The sequence below is a fragment of the Ranitomeya variabilis genome, chromosome 1, assembly GCF_051348905.1.
Source record: "Ranitomeya variabilis isolate aRanVar5 chromosome 1, aRanVar5.hap1, whole genome shotgun sequence".
Lineage (NCBI taxonomy): Eukaryota > Metazoa > Chordata > Amphibia > Anura > Dendrobatidae > Ranitomeya > Ranitomeya variabilis.
The window spans coordinates 82,230,042-82,247,056 of record NC_135232.1 but is presented as its reverse complement, the minus strand read 5'-3'; the positions used below and the strand labels follow the sequence as shown (position 1 = coordinate 82,247,056).

At 42.2% G+C, this 17,015-nt stretch overlaps 1 protein-coding gene across 1 annotated transcript in view; it reads left to right on the top strand.

The window, feature by feature from the left end:
• The first annotated feature begins 308 nt into the window (after window positions 1-308).
• Window positions 309-17,015, top strand: part of NIM1K (NIM1 serine/threonine protein kinase) — a 74,350-nt gene continuing 57,643 nt past the window's right edge. The window contains exon 1 of the mRNA XM_077285495.1: window positions 309-1,163. The gene's annotated coding sequence lies outside the window, so the exon portion shown is untranslated. The remainder of the gene's footprint in view (window positions 1,164-17,015) is intronic.

The window sequence follows — 17,015 nt, the reverse complement described above, 5'->3', positions numbered from 1 at the left end:
TCTTGGCTGGCTACAAAAAGCGTTTACAAGCTGTGATACTTGCAAAAGGGGTGCTACTAGGTACTAACCATGCAGGGTGCCCAAACTTTTGCATCTGTTCATTTTCCTTTTTGTAGTTTTTAACATGTAAACCCTGAAAATATATATATTTTTGCCTAAAATAGAAAGAAAATGCGTCATCATCAGCTTTAGGCCATTTAAAGATCATATAATCTTCAACTTACCCAGCTGTTCACAATAACAGTAATTTTGACCAGGGGTGCCCATACTTTTACATGCCACTGTGTGGTCTCTTTGCTGTCCAATAGCTCATCATAAAGTATACTTCCATCTGCTTTGGACTCAAAAGTCGGCTCTCTTACCACTTGCAGTTGCACAGATTGCACCAATGGTATGTCCGCCCTGCAAAAATAGCGCAGGTGTTCAAAATATTTGGCATTTTGTTCCAAAAGCGAGATCTGCCCTGTCTTATTATCCAACATTAAAAATGTTCTTACAGTTTTGCACGAAATTAACCTCCCCTCAATAAAAAAAAACAAAAACGAAAACATGGAAATCAGATCAAAATATTGAGAATATTGAAAGGGAATTTAAAAATTGAAACCTGCTCCTTCGTTCAAGTTCTTACATTGTATCATGAAACTACTTTCAGCAAAAATCCTGGAGGCAGGAAGCAAAGTAAAAAAAAAGGAAAAATAAACACTGCTTACAATTATACATCTGCTTGTTACATAACAAACTACACGAAAAGAGAAGGTAAAACTAATAGGATCTGCAGAGATAATACATCTCAGGACCCGAAAGCCACCTTAGTTTCTACCTGAAATAGAAAGCATTAGATTTGCTAATTCCTTCTAGTTGCCATAGCTATAGTCCCAGCTTCTCCACCTCCCACCACAAACACAGCCTCAGGGGAATGAGGGTCTGCGGTCAGCCACCCTCCTTCTTGCTAACACACCATTCCCATTCAGAGAGATCCTCCCTGTTTTTCTGGAATGGATGGCTTTGCAAATTGGAAAACAGCTGCCCTGGTGCAGAATATTAGGAAAAGCATCAGCAACAACAACGACACATGAATCCTTCGTGCTTGTTGGTGGTTACATAAAGCACCGCCTGCTCAAGACCCCCAGCTCCGCAGACCACCAGCAATGTAGCAACAGAAGGTAACGACATACACGGCTCTTGCTTCATCTCTATGCAGATTGCTGCTTATGTCTGTGATCCCTGCTGCATATTGTTCATGGAACGAGCTGGGTATATGTCATATTTTATGTTTTTGCTTTTTTTATTTTTCTTCCCCGGATTCTCTGGGCTGTTGATGTAGTAGATATATAGGATGGATTGGCAGTGGTCTCTGCAAAGATGATATCTTCAGCAATAAGAGGCTATCGGTCATCCTCTGGGAAGGTGTTAGAGGGAACATCCAGGATATGACTAACTTAGGCAAAGTGAGCACAGGTTCTGTTTTACGTTCTGACCACTCCCGGACAACACAGATTTCTGTAGAACAGCATGCCCATCACATGAAGTATATACATGTATGTGGTCTACGTAGCCCCTGATATCTGCAGGACATGGAAGAAATAATAAGGCTTAGTCTACGGAGTGAAAGTTTCTATGTAAAAATTCGTTTCCCAAAGGCTGATCCTTCTGGAGAATATGTACATATCGCGGTACGTAACACAATCCTGATCCTGCCCAGTGGCTACAGATTGGATCATATAAGTGGATTGAATCTGCTGAAATTGGTTTCCCATACTCATCACCTTTCATCCGCATGGGTTAAGAGAATGATTGAGGGATCCCAATTGCGGCCGGTAGATATCAGTTGACTTATATCTGGGTCCATCAAGGACCCGTCACATAAATGACAAGAATAGCATTGCACACAGGGCTCTCCTAGAAGTCAAATCTGACTCACTTGTCTCTTCTCTGTCTTTAACTAAAATGTGAACACAGCCTATAATCAAGTATCGAAACAATTGTCGGACGTCCGGCAGATCCACCTCTTATAAACGACATTTCACCAAATGTCTTAATGGGAATTTTCGACAAGTATTATCTCTGTTGGACTTCGTTCTCATTTTTGGGAAGAAAAGAAATCAGCCAAATAATATTATTAATTTATTATTATTAATTAATATTATTATATTATTAATATTATTAATCGGCCAAATATTATATTATTATATAATGATGCATTTGAGTGCCTCTAAATCTTGATACTGAACCCATAACGTGCCCTGATTATGTCACTGTATAGCACCTAAGGAATTTTATACCCCATGCCATGGTTTAGGTTCACACCTATTTACAAAGGGGTGACTAAGGAGTCATGGAGGTGAGGTGAAGTCTCAGTAATTACATGGATAGCCCAAAGATATTATTTTCCACACAATGATTCAAGTTCATAACAAGCTGCCTGTAAGATGATGGTTTAAAGATTTATTTTCAGATGGGACACTTGATGTGATTAACGCTGGAGGTCCAAGGCCAACTGGGCCCTGATGACCTAGGGGTAGAGCTGCGTCCATGAATATATTGGCATAACATAGTGTGATATAGATAAACTGTGAATTGTAAAGAGCTGCGGAATATGTTGGTGCAACATAAAGATTATTATTATTAAAGTGCACGTAGTTGGATACCCCAAGAATAGCATTTGCAAACCCAAGAACTTTCTTCTATCCTCCCTTTAACAGAGCAATATCTGGCATAGTTACAGAATAGTATACAGCCGTGTTAGGCAACCTGTGACCTCCCGGCTGTTGTAAGAATACAAGTCCCATCGTGCAGTCCCACTGGGTGTTGTATTTTCCCAATAGCGGGAGCACCACACTGTGACGGCCATTGCTTTATGACACGTGATGATTACACAACGTGGAAGAGATGATCTAGCGACATCAGAGCAGCTTCCAGCTTACCCGTGCTGGTGTTTGCCTTTCATCACTTACTTGTCACCTGCTATAAATTGTGCAGCCCCTGAAATCACATGGTGGTGACAATGAAGAATAATGTAATACTGGATACAATGGTTTTCTATGCAGTCGTAGTAAGCAGTTCTGATCAGAATGACACGATTCCAGTGTCCTCCACTCGTTATTCTGGATCTGGTTCTTTCCACAATCCATAAACATATTGTTAGATGAACTGAAGAGCAAACTTCCCTTTAAAATAAGAAATTTAAAGTAAATATAAATTTGCGTCTTAATTCTCAGTACTGTATGGTGGAGGTACAGTGGCATGTAAAAGTTTGGGCACCTCTGGTCAAAATTACTGTTATTGTCAACAGTTAAGCTAGTTGAAAATGAAATGATCTCTAAAAGGACTAAAGTTAAAGAGGACGCATTTACTTTGTATTTTATTATATACACTCACTGGTCACTTTATTAGGTACACCTGTCCAACTTCTTGTTAACACTTAATTTCTAATCAGCCAATCACATGGCGGCAACTCAGTGCATTTAGGCATGTAGACATGGTCAAGACAATCTCCTGCAGTTCAAACCGAGCATCAGTATGGGGAAGAAAGGTGATTTGAGTGCCTTTGAACGTGGCATGGTTGTTGGTGCCAGAAGGGCTGGTCTGAGTATTTCAGAAACTGCTGATCTACTGGGATTTTCACGCACAACCATCTCTAGGGTTTACAGAGAATGGTCCGAAAAAGAAAAAAAATCCAGTGAGCGGCAGTTCTGTGGGCGGAAATGCCTTGTTGATGCCAGAGGTCAGAGGAGAATGGGCAGACTGGTTCGAGCTGATAGAAAGGCAACAGTGACTCAAATCGCCACCCGTTACAACCAAGGTAGGCCTAAGAGCATCTCTGAACGCACAGTGCGTCGAACTTTGAGGCAGATGGGCTACAGCAGCAGAAGACCACACCGGGTACCACTCCTTTCAGCTAAGAACAGGAAACTGAGGCTACAATTTGCACAAGCTCATCGAAATTGGACAGTAGAAGATTGGAAAAACGTTGCTTGGTCTGATGAGTCTCGATTTCTGCTGCGACATTCGGATGGTAGGGTCAGAATTTGGCGTAAACAACATGAAAGCATGGATCCATCCTGCCTTGTATGGAGCATCTTTGGGATGTGCAGCCGACAAATCTGCGGCAACTGTGTGATGCCATCATGTCAATATGGACCAAAATCTCTGAGGAATGCTTCCAGCACCTTGTTGAATCTATGCCACGAAGAATTGAGGCAGTTCTGAAGGCAAAAGGGGGTCCAACCCGTTACTAGCATGGTGTACCTAATAAAGTGGCCGGTGAGTGTATATAGTCAAGAAAAATGGGCAGATGCAAAAGTTTGGGCACCCTTGAAGATTTGTGTGCTCAGATATCTTTGACCAAGGTTTCAGAGCTTAATTAGCCTGTTAGGGTAATGGCTTGTTCATCATCGTTAGGAAAGGCAAAGTGATGCAAATTTTCCAGCTTTATAAAAATCGAGCCTCCTCTAACCTGGTGCGAAAAAACAGCAGCCATGGCTTCTTCTAAGCAGCTGCCTAGCACTCTGAAAATGGTGGAGGCCCAGAGAGCAGGAGAAGGCTATAAGAACATAGCAAAGGTATGTGTGAAGAAAAAAGGGCACAGAATTTCAGGAATAAAACATCTTTCCATCTATTAAGCATGGGGGAGGATCATTCATCCTTTGGGGTGGTGTTGCAGGGGAACTTTTCATGGGTAGAGGGAAGGATAGATTCAATTAAATTTCAACAAATTCTTGATACAAACATAACACCATCTGTAAAAAAGCTGAAGTTGAAAAGAGGATGGCTTGTACAAATGTATAATGATCCGAGATACACGGTAAAATCCACAACAGACTACCTTAAAAGACACAAGCTGAAGGTTTTCTAATGACCCTCACAAACCCTTAATCTGAACATCTTTGAAAATCTGTGGTTAGACCTCAAAATAGCAGTGCATGCAAGACGACCCAGGAATCTTACAAGAGTGGGAGAATTTTCCAAGGAAGAATGGATGAAAATCCCTCAAATAAGAATTGAAAGACTCTTGTCTGGCTACAAAATGCGTTCCCAAGCTGTGATACTTTCAAAAGGGGGTGCTACTAGATACTTACCATGCAGGGTGCACAGCTGTGGCTGTAATTACAATGCTCTCCAGTAGGTCTAGTGTACTTCTATGTACATCCTGGGGGACACATAACGACCCTCGTATATAATTCCCCTCAAGACATCACTATATATATATATATATATATATATATATATATATATATATATACAGTATATACATTTTTTCCCCCTAAAATACAAAGGAAATGTATCATCTTTAATTTTAGGTCTTTTAGAGATCATTTAATCTTCAACTTGCTGTTCACAATTACAGTAATTTTGACCAGGGGTGCCAAAACTTTTACATGCTATTGTATATATGTATTGTCCATAGAAATAGGGCATACAGATGTCACAGAGGGATCCATCGCTGTCAATCATCTTGTAATTATCTGCTCTGGCGAACGTAGAACATTCATATATCATCTGATCATGTAATACTACAATTATCCTGAAGCAATGGTGGTAACATGTCAGAAGTTCTTATCGGCAAAGTTTTGGGTGTTAAGACCCACAGATGGCTAAAACCAGGTACGGACTGGGGCTGAAATTTAGCCCTGGCATTTGCAATCACACAGTCCCATGTCGTCCCCATCTCCAAGCACCAGATGGGATATATTACTAATATTACCCTGGATGGAGGAAAGCAAGATTTACTACAAGACCAATATTTCTAATGATACTTGTGACCTGCTGGGGTAAGTCACGGAGTCAGCGACTTTGTGCTCAGTCACAACTCTTAACAGTAGGGGAGTCTTGAGAACACCGATTCTGTTAACAACGTAGCAGACAAGGCAGCCGATGACCAAACAGGCCCTTCTGGCATTTGCCAGAATTGCCAGATGGCTAAAACAAAGGCGTTTAGGGGAGTCCTTCTGGTCCTGTTGGACTGTAAAACTATGTTTTTGGAAAATGTAATAGAATTAAGACATTTTTCATGTTCATGACTCAAGTCCTTTGTCAGTGTTACCATTTTTCAAAAATTTTACACATTACCCTTTTATCATTCTCTTACAAAGGAACCCATTTTAGACCTCACATGAACCATGTGCACTTCTTATCCTTATTGTTGTGTATCTCATTTTTCTTGATGAAATTATCAAATATATTGTTAAAGACGCTAATAATTAATGCCATTCTTGCCAATGAATGGTTGGATTGAACTAGAGAGCATCGAGCACGCTGACTCGGACTTCTCTCGACAAATTCATTCTCAGATACTTGTGAAATTTACACTTTTGAATATTACCTTATGCACTTATCGACTTTTGCTTTGTATTAATGCTGTTTGGCTTTAGTTATCCCAGTGCTATCTCTGTCTTGTTGGGACAGATATGGTTGAAATTAGTGTTGAGCGAAATTGCTTGGATAAGGTGTTATCTGACCATGCTCGGGAGGTGGCCGAGTGTCTTCGGAGTGCTCGAATAATATATTTGAGTCACCGTGGCTGCATGTCTCGCGGCTGTTAGACAATTCCTGAATGTGTTGCAGCTGTCAAACAAACAGGCAATCCCTACATGTGTTGCGGTTGTCGAACAGACATGCAGCCGCGGGGACTCGGACATATTTTTCGAGCATGCCGAAGACACTCGTTTAGTAAACGTGCATGTTCCAATAACATCCAAGCACAGTGACTCATCACTAGTAGTAATCATGAATAATTATATTTTTTATCATTCAAACTTATTAATAACAAACCTACAATACTATTACAACAGACCTTATTTTCCGGTTACCAAATATTTTTCAGTTTCTCCTACCTATTACTTTTTACCTGCTGATCTCCTGAGTATTCTGGTTTTTGTTTTTTTCTTTTTTTTTTCAAATCCACCATATGGTCCCAGAAAGGTAGATTTTTTTTTTTTCATTTAATTCCATTTTTTACAATCTTTACAAGGGGGTTAAAGCTCAAAGGGTAATAATATAGAGAAGTATAAAGACATTCCCACACATAATCCTTTGAGTTATGTCCCCTTGGGTAAGATGATAAAAATTAGAATAAAGTTAGGGAGCGGGAGGTCATATGACTCCAAGTATGTGATTTGCATACTTCCGGCCATGTTCCGACTAGAGGTTTGCGGCCTTGCTCAATACACATATATTGATCTAGTCGGCACGTGACCTCATGTATGCAAATCATGTACTTGCAGTCACGCGCTCACCGCTCCTAGAATGTGGAGAATAATCATAGTACGCAATGTGCACAATGCAAGGATTCACAAGCCTGAGGTCACATAGAAGGACTGCAGACTTGTAACCTAAGGCTGGACAACCCCTTTTTCGGTACCATGCCTTATGATGACACTCCTAAATCAATTTCATCTCACATTTCCAGGAGGAGTAACAGAGGAACGACACAATGCAGTATTCTAAAAGAGAGCATTTTTCTCTCCATTATTTATTAATTTCCGCCTTCCATAGTGGTTTTTCGTGGGGTTTCATAACCTGTGCTTGTGAAATATTTTTATTATGTCAATGTTTGTGCTGTAAGAAATGATAAATCACCCAACGCATAAGCTAATTATTGGAGGGATCGTCATCCCGTCTCCCCCGGGCTACAGGAATGTTCTACTGTTTATTCAGATGCACATTAAGATATGGCTGCCTGACAGAGAGCTGGATGTACGCAATAGCAGCTGTCGGTATACGGGCTCTCCAGACCTAGTCCTTTCCACATTACTGAACTAAACCTGCCTGCACATTTGTGAATCGGCTGTTAATTACAAAATGTGCAATGTTTTACTGATCATACGCTTGGTTCATCATTGTTTACTCACATAATTGACAATATAATGATTATACACTGTACTATTATCCTATACGCCGCCTCTATAATATAATACTATAATGCATGTATAGTGGGGAAAATAAGTATTTGATACTCTCCCGAATTTGTTAGTTTTCCCACCTACAAAGAAATGGAGAGGTCTGTAATTTTTATCATAGGTACACTTCACCTGTGAGAGACAGAATCGCCATTCTTTGTAGGTGGGAGATATTACAAAATCAGCAGTGTATCAAATACTTATTTTCCCCACTGTATATGTATGTATATGTATGTATATACACACACACACACGCACGCACGCACACAAACACACACACACACACACAGATATACAGGTGCATCTCACAAAATTGGAATATCATCAAATAGTTAATGTATTTCAGTTCTTCAATACAAAAAGTGAAACTCATGTTACATACAGTAGAGTCATCACAGAGTGATCTATTTTAGGTGTTTATTTCTGTTAAATTTGATGATTATGGCTTACAGCCAATGAAAACCCAAAAGTCATTATCCCAGTAAATTAGAATATTAACGAAAAACACCTGCAAAAAACAGTCTGTGTCAGTAGGCTCCACAATCATGGAGAAGACTGCTAACTTGACAGATGTCCAGAAGGCAGTCATTGACACAGTCCACAAGGAGGGTAAGCAACAAAATGTCATTGCTAAAGAAGCTGGCTGTTCTCAGAGCGCTGTATGCATGCATATTAATGGAAAGTTGAGTGGAAGGAAAAAGTGTGGTATTAAAAGGTGCACAAGCACAAGTGCCACCACACACAGACGTATCCAGGACATGGGCTACAAGTGTCACATTCCTTGTGTCAAGCCACTCATGACCAATAGACAACGCCAGGAGCGTCTTACCTGGGCCAAGGAGAAAAAGAACTGGACTGTTGCTCAGTGGTCCAAGGTGTTGTTTTCAGATGAAAGTAAATTTAGCATTTCATTTGTAAAGGTCCCAGAGTCTGGAGGAAGAGTTGAGAGGCACACAATCCAAGCTGCTTGACGTCTAGTGTGAAGTTTCCACAATCAGTGATGGTTTGGGGAGCCATGTCATCTGCTGGTGTAGGTCCACTGTGTTTTATCAAGACCAAAGCCAGTGTAGCCGTCTACTAGGAAATTTTAGAGCACTTCATCCTTCTGTCTACCGACAAGGTTTTTGGAGATGGGAATTTCATTCTCCAGCAGGACTTGGCACCTGTCCACACTGCCAAAAGTACCAATACCTGGTTTATAAGCAACAGTATCATTGTGCGTGATTGGCCAGGAAACTCACCTGACCTTAATCCCATAGAGAATCTATGGGGTATTGTCAAGAGGAAGATGAGAGACACCAGACACAAAAGGCAGAGGAGCTGAAGGCTGCTATCAAAGCAACCTGGGCTTCCATAACACCTCAGCAGTGCCACAGACTGATCGCCTCCATGCCACGCCATATTGATGCAGTAATTGATGCAAAAGCAGCCCCAACCAAGTATTGAGTGTATTTACTGAACATACATTTCAGTAGGCCAACATTTCACATTTTAAAATCATTTTTCAAGCAGGTATTATAAAGTATTCTAATTTACTGAGATAATGACTTTTGGGTTTTCATTGGCTGTAAGCCATAATCATCAACATTTACAGAAATAAACACTTGAAATAGATCACTCTGTGTGTAATGATTCTATATAATATATGAGTCTCAATTTTTGTATTGAAGAACTGAATTAAATTAACTTTTTGATGATATTCTAATTTCGTGAGAAGCACCTGTATTTATATATATATATATATATATATATATATATATATATATATGTATATATATATAAAGAGAGAGAGAGAGATAGTAGTGGTTATTATAGTAATTGCTAAAGGCCTTAGACACCTTTGACAGGGAAAAAGATCATTTTACATATTATTCGTATGTGCCAGCTAGTGTGAAACCTAGGCTAGCTTTCTTAGATTTACACTGCCTATTGAATGGGTACATGTATATTTACATGACCTTGCATAGCTAAAGGGAGCCTGTCATATAGAAAAAAAATATTAAACTGCAGATTTGAGTTTAATCTGCAGATTAATAACAATCTGAAGCAGCCTGGCGCCCACAATGAGAGCCCCGCTGCCAGGAGGAAATTAACTTTATTCCTCCCTGCATCCTTTCTCTGAGCCGGCTTTCAGTCAGCGCTGGAGTCGCGGTTCCTCATTATCCACTTAAGCCGCGCCAGCCATACCCCTATAACTGAAAGCCGGGGGCTACTAGGAGGAATAAAATTAATTTCCTCCCGGCAATGGGGCTCTCAGTCCAGGCACCAGGGAGCTTCAGAACACTATTAACCTGCAGATTAACCCCATATCTGCAGGTTAATAGCATTTTTTACATGACAGGTTCCCTTTAATTCTAATTACAAATTATAAAAATGATCATATACACACAAGTACCAAGACTCCTATTTTTTGCCATAGGACTGCCACAGAAGGGATATTGATTATGCAACTTATGCATTAAAATGGCTGCTTTAAGGTGTTTGGAGATTTGCTTGAATACAAATGTGCAACCACTTGGGATGCAAAAGGCTCTGGCTACCTTTGACATTGAAAGTTTACATTTTTGATAATGGTTACATTTAGTTGAAAAAATTGCAATAAGTTTCAGTCATCTTACACCTTCCTTTATTTTTAGGCTTTATGATATGCAGTTTGTAACGTAATCCAAGCTTCAGATTTTTCTTTTTTTTGTGTGTGTCTTTCTTAGGGCTCCTTGTCACTTGCGAGAAATACGTGCGAGTCTCGCATGTTAAAACCAAGCTCTGGCGCCGGCACTCCAGAGCAGAGCGTGCAGCTCCATGTGTTGCTATGCAGCCGCTCTGGAGTGCCGGCGCCAGAGCTTGGTTTTAACATGCGAGACTCGCACGTACTTCTCACAAGTGAGAAGGAGCCCTTAGTAGTAGTATAGACTGGTATGGAGGACTGTGTGTATATAGAGTTCTGCTATTTTCATTATCTCATATATCCCAATAGCTTATATCCTCCCTTTAGTTTCTCTTCACCTGCTTTCCTCTCTTTTTCTGCTCTCCCAGAGACTGTAGCTGCTTTCTCCTCTTGCTTCACTATGGAATTCTGTGTATATTTCCCTTCAGATCTGTTCTGTTATCTATAACACTGCAAAATGGAAGAGGAAGAGCTAAGCAGGAGCTAACGGATTTGTTCTAGTTTGGCAGATCACTCACCTAGATGAAGATCTAACAGATACTCTACAGCAGCAAAATGGTAGAATTTTGTTAATGAGGAAAGACTGTTTAGAAAGTTGATTATCTTTGTATTTTTGAAGCAAATGAGCAATAAAAAAAATTCTGTGCCAAGGTGTACATAACCTTTTGTGACACCCGGAGCACAGATAACCCTGTACACCGGCATGGGTCATCTCCTTCTCGCTATCACAGGCCAATCCGCAATGTAGAGCCAGTGTCAGGCAGGGCTGGAGGGGCGCAGTTTTAGCGGCCACTCTATATACTCGGAGCGGTGACTGAATTAGCGACGTCCCTGCCCCTATGACTGAATACCCCATATCTGCAGGTTAGCAGCATTATTTCTGGTGACAGGTTCCCTTTAACACTGGGAGAGCGGCCTCCGAGGATAGTGGGATCCCTTCCTGCATACTGTAATACCAAAAAGATAGTTCAGCCCCAACTTTTGCTTGACAGTCCGACCTTTTTGGGGGACTTTGGGAAACCTTCTGAGGGACTTTGTTAATACATGATATTTATAGAAATCACCAATGTGGGGCTGCCCGCTCTTATTAAATAAAAAAGGTAGCCTCAGATTGGCGATAGGTACTCGTTATGGAGATGACTGGAATTATGTCTGAACCATCAGATGACTTCTCATATAACATGTGAACCATGAGTTGATTCTTACGATAACCTTGGGTGAATCCAGTCCTCTATGAGGTGATCCCCAGGACAACGTCTAAACCATATACTGACTCTGTAGGATAACAGCAGGAACCAGCAGGTGATCCTCCTCAGGATAATATGTGAACCATGTGGTGACCATGAGGTGATTGCAACCATAAGATCTAAACCAAGAGAGAATCGAGGAACATAGGAGACCTACTGTACTTATGTTAGGAGAAATTGCTTAAGCACAATTTTGGATCAGGGTTTAAGTAGTAAATAAATAAGATCATAAATGGTAGAGTCTAGATCCGAGAATAAAAAATGTTAGTCACTTTAAGGAAATCTTTACTGTCATTCTGATTTTGAGTCTTTGCATTCGAGTCTAAATAAAAATTTTGATATTTTTTTCTGCTGTTTCCAGAGAGTAGGGCATTGTTGGAGTCCCGATGACAGTAAGTGAGGCCATATGTATGACAGTCGAACTTGACAATTTTGATAGAACTAATCGATCATCTAATGTGTACATGTAAGGATGTGACAGGGACTGTCATATGTCTCTCCCCCTTATAACAGCTTTGTAACGGAGTGTGTTCTTATGTGATTTTATTGCATTTTTGTGACTGTGGAAATAGGTGAAACTGCATAGAGTTTTATAGGCACTAATGGCTGGGGTTCACCTAATGTGACTAAGGCATAATGTTATTTGTGTAGAAGATATAGGGAAAGTATAGGATACAGATTAATGCTTAGGTTAGGCATAGCTAGTTACTTTAGATCGATGAGGACATAAGGCTGATAGTTAGATTAAGGAAAGGGAAATATGCAGAGGCGGGCATATTAGGCATAGGAAATGGAGCACTAGTTTAGATACAGTTAATATGTTTGGGAGGGGGCAGGGTCATGTATAAAAGAGAGCATTTCCTGGTTAGATGAGATTGAGAGATAGATAAGGTTTAGAAAGAGTTCAAGGCCAGAGGGCATGAGGAGTACGCACTGTTCTGGCAGTGTGAGAATGTCAGCAATGATCTTCAGTGGACATTCCTGTAACATTTAAGGCCCACAGGCCAAACTAGGCACTGGGAAGCATGCCTTATTCCCTTCAAACAAATGGAAGCCTGACAGTAAAACACATTAGGGAGACAGGATGATTCTTGTTAATGCTGCAGAGCCAGACAGAGTATCCCTTGGGCCGAAGGGGCCAGAAAGTGAAGGGATAGCTCAGGCTGAACAAACGGAGAATATGGAAACGTACTGTGCTGTATGATCGATTGAACTCGGACCGTTAAGTAAAGTTGGACTGTTTGATAAGAAGCAGGTGTCCCCTGATTTGTGTGTGGCTGTACCTGGACCAAAGGACGTGGATGCAGCAGAGGCCTCCAGCCTGATGTGAGTACATTGCATTGTATACAGCATGACACTAAGGAATGGACACTGGAAACTGTGTATTTGTGGGGTGTCAGGGAGTAGGTAAACAGCCCCTCGATAAGAACTACTGCCCTGCGCACCTTACAACTTGACGTAGTCGGCAGGATCAAGAGTCCTTGTGTACAGAGAGCTGGGGTTCCCCTGAAATGTTCAAATGGCAGCCATTAGAAGTCCCAAGATGGCGGATGATGGCGCGGAGGCTGGCGAAAACTCCACCGATTGTGGGTGTCATAACAGTAAAATGGTGCAAAAATCTATCTGGCATGGGCAGTGGCCTGTGTCCAGAAGTCTGCCCATCGTCAGCAGTCCCTGCGACGAAGAAAGAAAACCGCCCATTGCTGCAAGTCCTTGAAGAACGAGCAGAGACTCTAAACTGTCGGAAGTGACCCCAACCAGGGATGGGCGGGGTCCAGAAGAAAAACCACTCGTGCTATGCAGTTCGACTCCATTACCGGAGGAGAGAGCGAACAGTCTGCAGCAATGCAGTATGTCTTTCCGCTGCAGTATTGGCCGTATGAACTGGGAGGGGCACATGGTGTGTCAAGAGCGAGAGCAGCAGCCTGGAGGCCTACGTGAGGCGGATGTCCCCAATGAGGACCCCACAGACGTGTTTCTTCCTGAACCGGTGGAGAGAATTTCCCTAACATGGTCAGATGCGGAGAGCGGGAGCGGTCGAGGAGCAGTTGCGACAGTGTTACCTAAACCACACAGCCGAGAAGGATGGCTGCAGCCACCAGAATCAACTCACGCTGTGAGTCTGGCACCATTTCCTTCCCCTAAACCGCTATCCATGATGTATGACGAGGAGGTCCCGACTCCCACTCTGAGGAGGCTGAGTGGATAACATGGGTAGCACATGAGAAGAAGCGTCAAGAAAAGCTGATCTGGGCAGAGGTGCAGCGACCCGGGGAAGGGGAGATGGCTGGCAACATTACTCGTAGCCTGATCAAAATTTTTAATGAGAAACATGGGTTCAGTTTTATACGAGAGGCCAGAACCTTGGACCGAGTGTACGTGAATGACGGATCTATCCAGTTGCAACTGTCCCCATTTGAGTACGACCAGGTCACTTTCATCAAGGTAGACGGGCCTAGGGGAAGCTTGCGGTGGCATTCATGCTGATCTCCCCAGAAGAGGGCGGCGGAGGTCCAGAAGGCCGCACTACCGCAGGTGGTGGCCACCCCTTTAGCGAGGGCCACTACTTCTAGGCCCCAAAACCCGGGTTGCCTAGCAGGTGGCAGAAGAGATTTGAGCGGAGACCATGCTCAAACCCCCCGAGTTCCACACTCAATGGAGTGAGTCAGGGGATGGAGTGGAGAGTCCTCGTCCAGCAACTCATCATGCACCACAGTGATAATTTACCAAGGCCTTGTAGCGGCCACCTACATCGGCCATGGTGGAGAGTTCCAGGAGACCCTTATTCAAATGAGACCTCATAAAATGTCGTCTACAGCTAAAATGGTGGCCGGATTACAGAGTGCTTGTTGCACAAGTCCAGGAACTGTTCAGCATTGCTGAAGGCAGGAAGCTCTAAAATAACAAAAGCATACTGTACTGGCCAGTACGGTCACAGCTAAAGGAAAGGGTTTTTTTGTGTGTTTTCCCCCATCCCAGATCTTTTGTGCACCCCCTGCTGGATTGCGGGACTGTGAACCCTTAAAGGGCCAACAAACTTTGCAACTTTAAGGACTGTGTGTAGCTGCCCTATGGACAGTGTCCCATTATTCCATGAACCGTGCCTAATGTTTTCCATGAACTTTCCCCAGGGACTGATGGGCAGCACACTTCACTTTTAAAGGGACGATGTTTCACAAAAAGGGGGAAGGGGGAAAAGGGAATGGATGACCAGAGGATCGAGCCAGGTCAGGGCTCCTGGTCCCATCCAGCATGTGGCACTATAGAGTTCAAGTACTCATCCTCTCTGAAGAGGCAATTTTCCCTCTGATTAGCATAATCGGAGCGATTTTCTCAGATGAGAGGTCTTGTGATCCTAGCCTTATTAAAACTTATAAGTTGCTCATCTCTTTGTATAGATTGAAACCATAAAATATTGTTAAAAGCCGAATTTGACATTCATTTGTTCAAATCTATAGATTTGTGCTTCTTCTGGATTTTCTCAAGTCCTCTGCTGGTTACATAACAGGCACGGAGACAGCCATGTGCCTGCTCTAAGGATAGCCCTGTTCTTACAGAATGTAGAGTGGATTACCGAGATACATTCCTGATTTGCCATTGTGGGAGCCGTGACTTTTATCCTTCAACTGAGCGACGTTGTAATCTGTGGCACTTAATTACGCTTTGCAACAATTATCTCATCAGCTCAGCAAAGGCAAATTCTACTGATGGCATGTTTTTTGAAGACTCAAGGGACATCACGTTTCTATGTGTGTTATGGATGCAGATGACTTTTAGACACAGTCTGCTCAGCCATTGCATTACATTAGGCACTTTAGCCAGTCAGTGACGGCATTTCTCAGGGGACCATGGCTGTGAATTAAACCATTATTTGCTCCAGGTTCCTCTCTCGTGTCTATGCTACAGGCGCCCCCCTGGTGTCACCCTTAATGCCCCTGCTTCTAGCAATTTTCCCCTTTAGAGCCTTAGGTCTGGGTTCTTTTCCCTATCCTCCCTCCCCGGTTCTTCTCCCCCTCCTCTTACCTTCACACAAACAGTTCCAGCTATTTCATGTGTTACCCCCATTTTAAGGCTCTTACTCTTGTTGGCTATAAAAAAGGGTTTGGAAAATGGTCACGTGCCCATCAATATTCTTGATCCATTACGTGAGCTGAGCTTCTAAATTTCCCTGGAGACAATTTGCAAATGTTCAATAGGAGAAAACTGGAAGACAATAGAGCACAATAGATAGAGGATAGGCGAACGATAGGCGCCACGATGTGCTGACCTGGCAGGGTTGTGTACCACAACACCAAAGAAAGCTCAGAAGAACGGCTGCTGCAGATCCAGGATACCTACAATGGAAAGAACAACCATGGAGGAAGGATCTCGCTGCTGAAGGCACCAGAGGTTTGTCCTGATGAAGAAGTCTGTGAACTTTGAAACAGCGCGTACCTGTATACACCTAGGTGTATATTATTGCAGATTTATTTGGTTACAAACTATTTGTGGAGGTTTGTTGGTATCGCTGCAGGAATTTATAATAGCTGTGACACTTTGCGCCACCATCTAAAAGATTTCACATGAACTATGAAACACGTTGACTAATAAAACCACAGTTTTCAACACCTTGACTCCTGGATCTTCGACAGCGCAGTTAAAGATCCTTCCTCCATGGTTGTTAGACAATCTCTACATGTATTGCGGCTGTCGAACAGCCACGAGACATGCAGCCGCGGGGACTCAAACATATTATTCGAGCACACCGAAGACACTCGGTTAGCACCTGAGCATGCTCAGATAACACCTTATGTTAACACCTTGAGCAAGTTCGCTCATCATTATTGAATAACTTTACTACTAAGTTGAGGTTCTATTCTACAGTCTGATGAATGATTTAACAGGTCGACTGACACTTATTTAAGGCCTTGTTAATATGATGTTTGCTCCCTATACAGATTGCACTTTGCCAGCATTTACACATGAAGATGCGCTGACAATTATTTTTTAGGCCACATTTGCTCATTCTTCGACTGATGGCTGAATGTTTCCATAGGACAATGATCGCCACAGCAAAAAGAGTCTTTAAAGAGAGAGATTTTCTTCTCCACTCATATGTAGAAATGGAAGGGGTTATCTCTTACTTTTATTATATTTGTGTATGGGGCTAAGGCTTCTTTCACACTTGCGTCGTGTGACGTCTGTCCGTCGTTTTGGGAAAAAAAC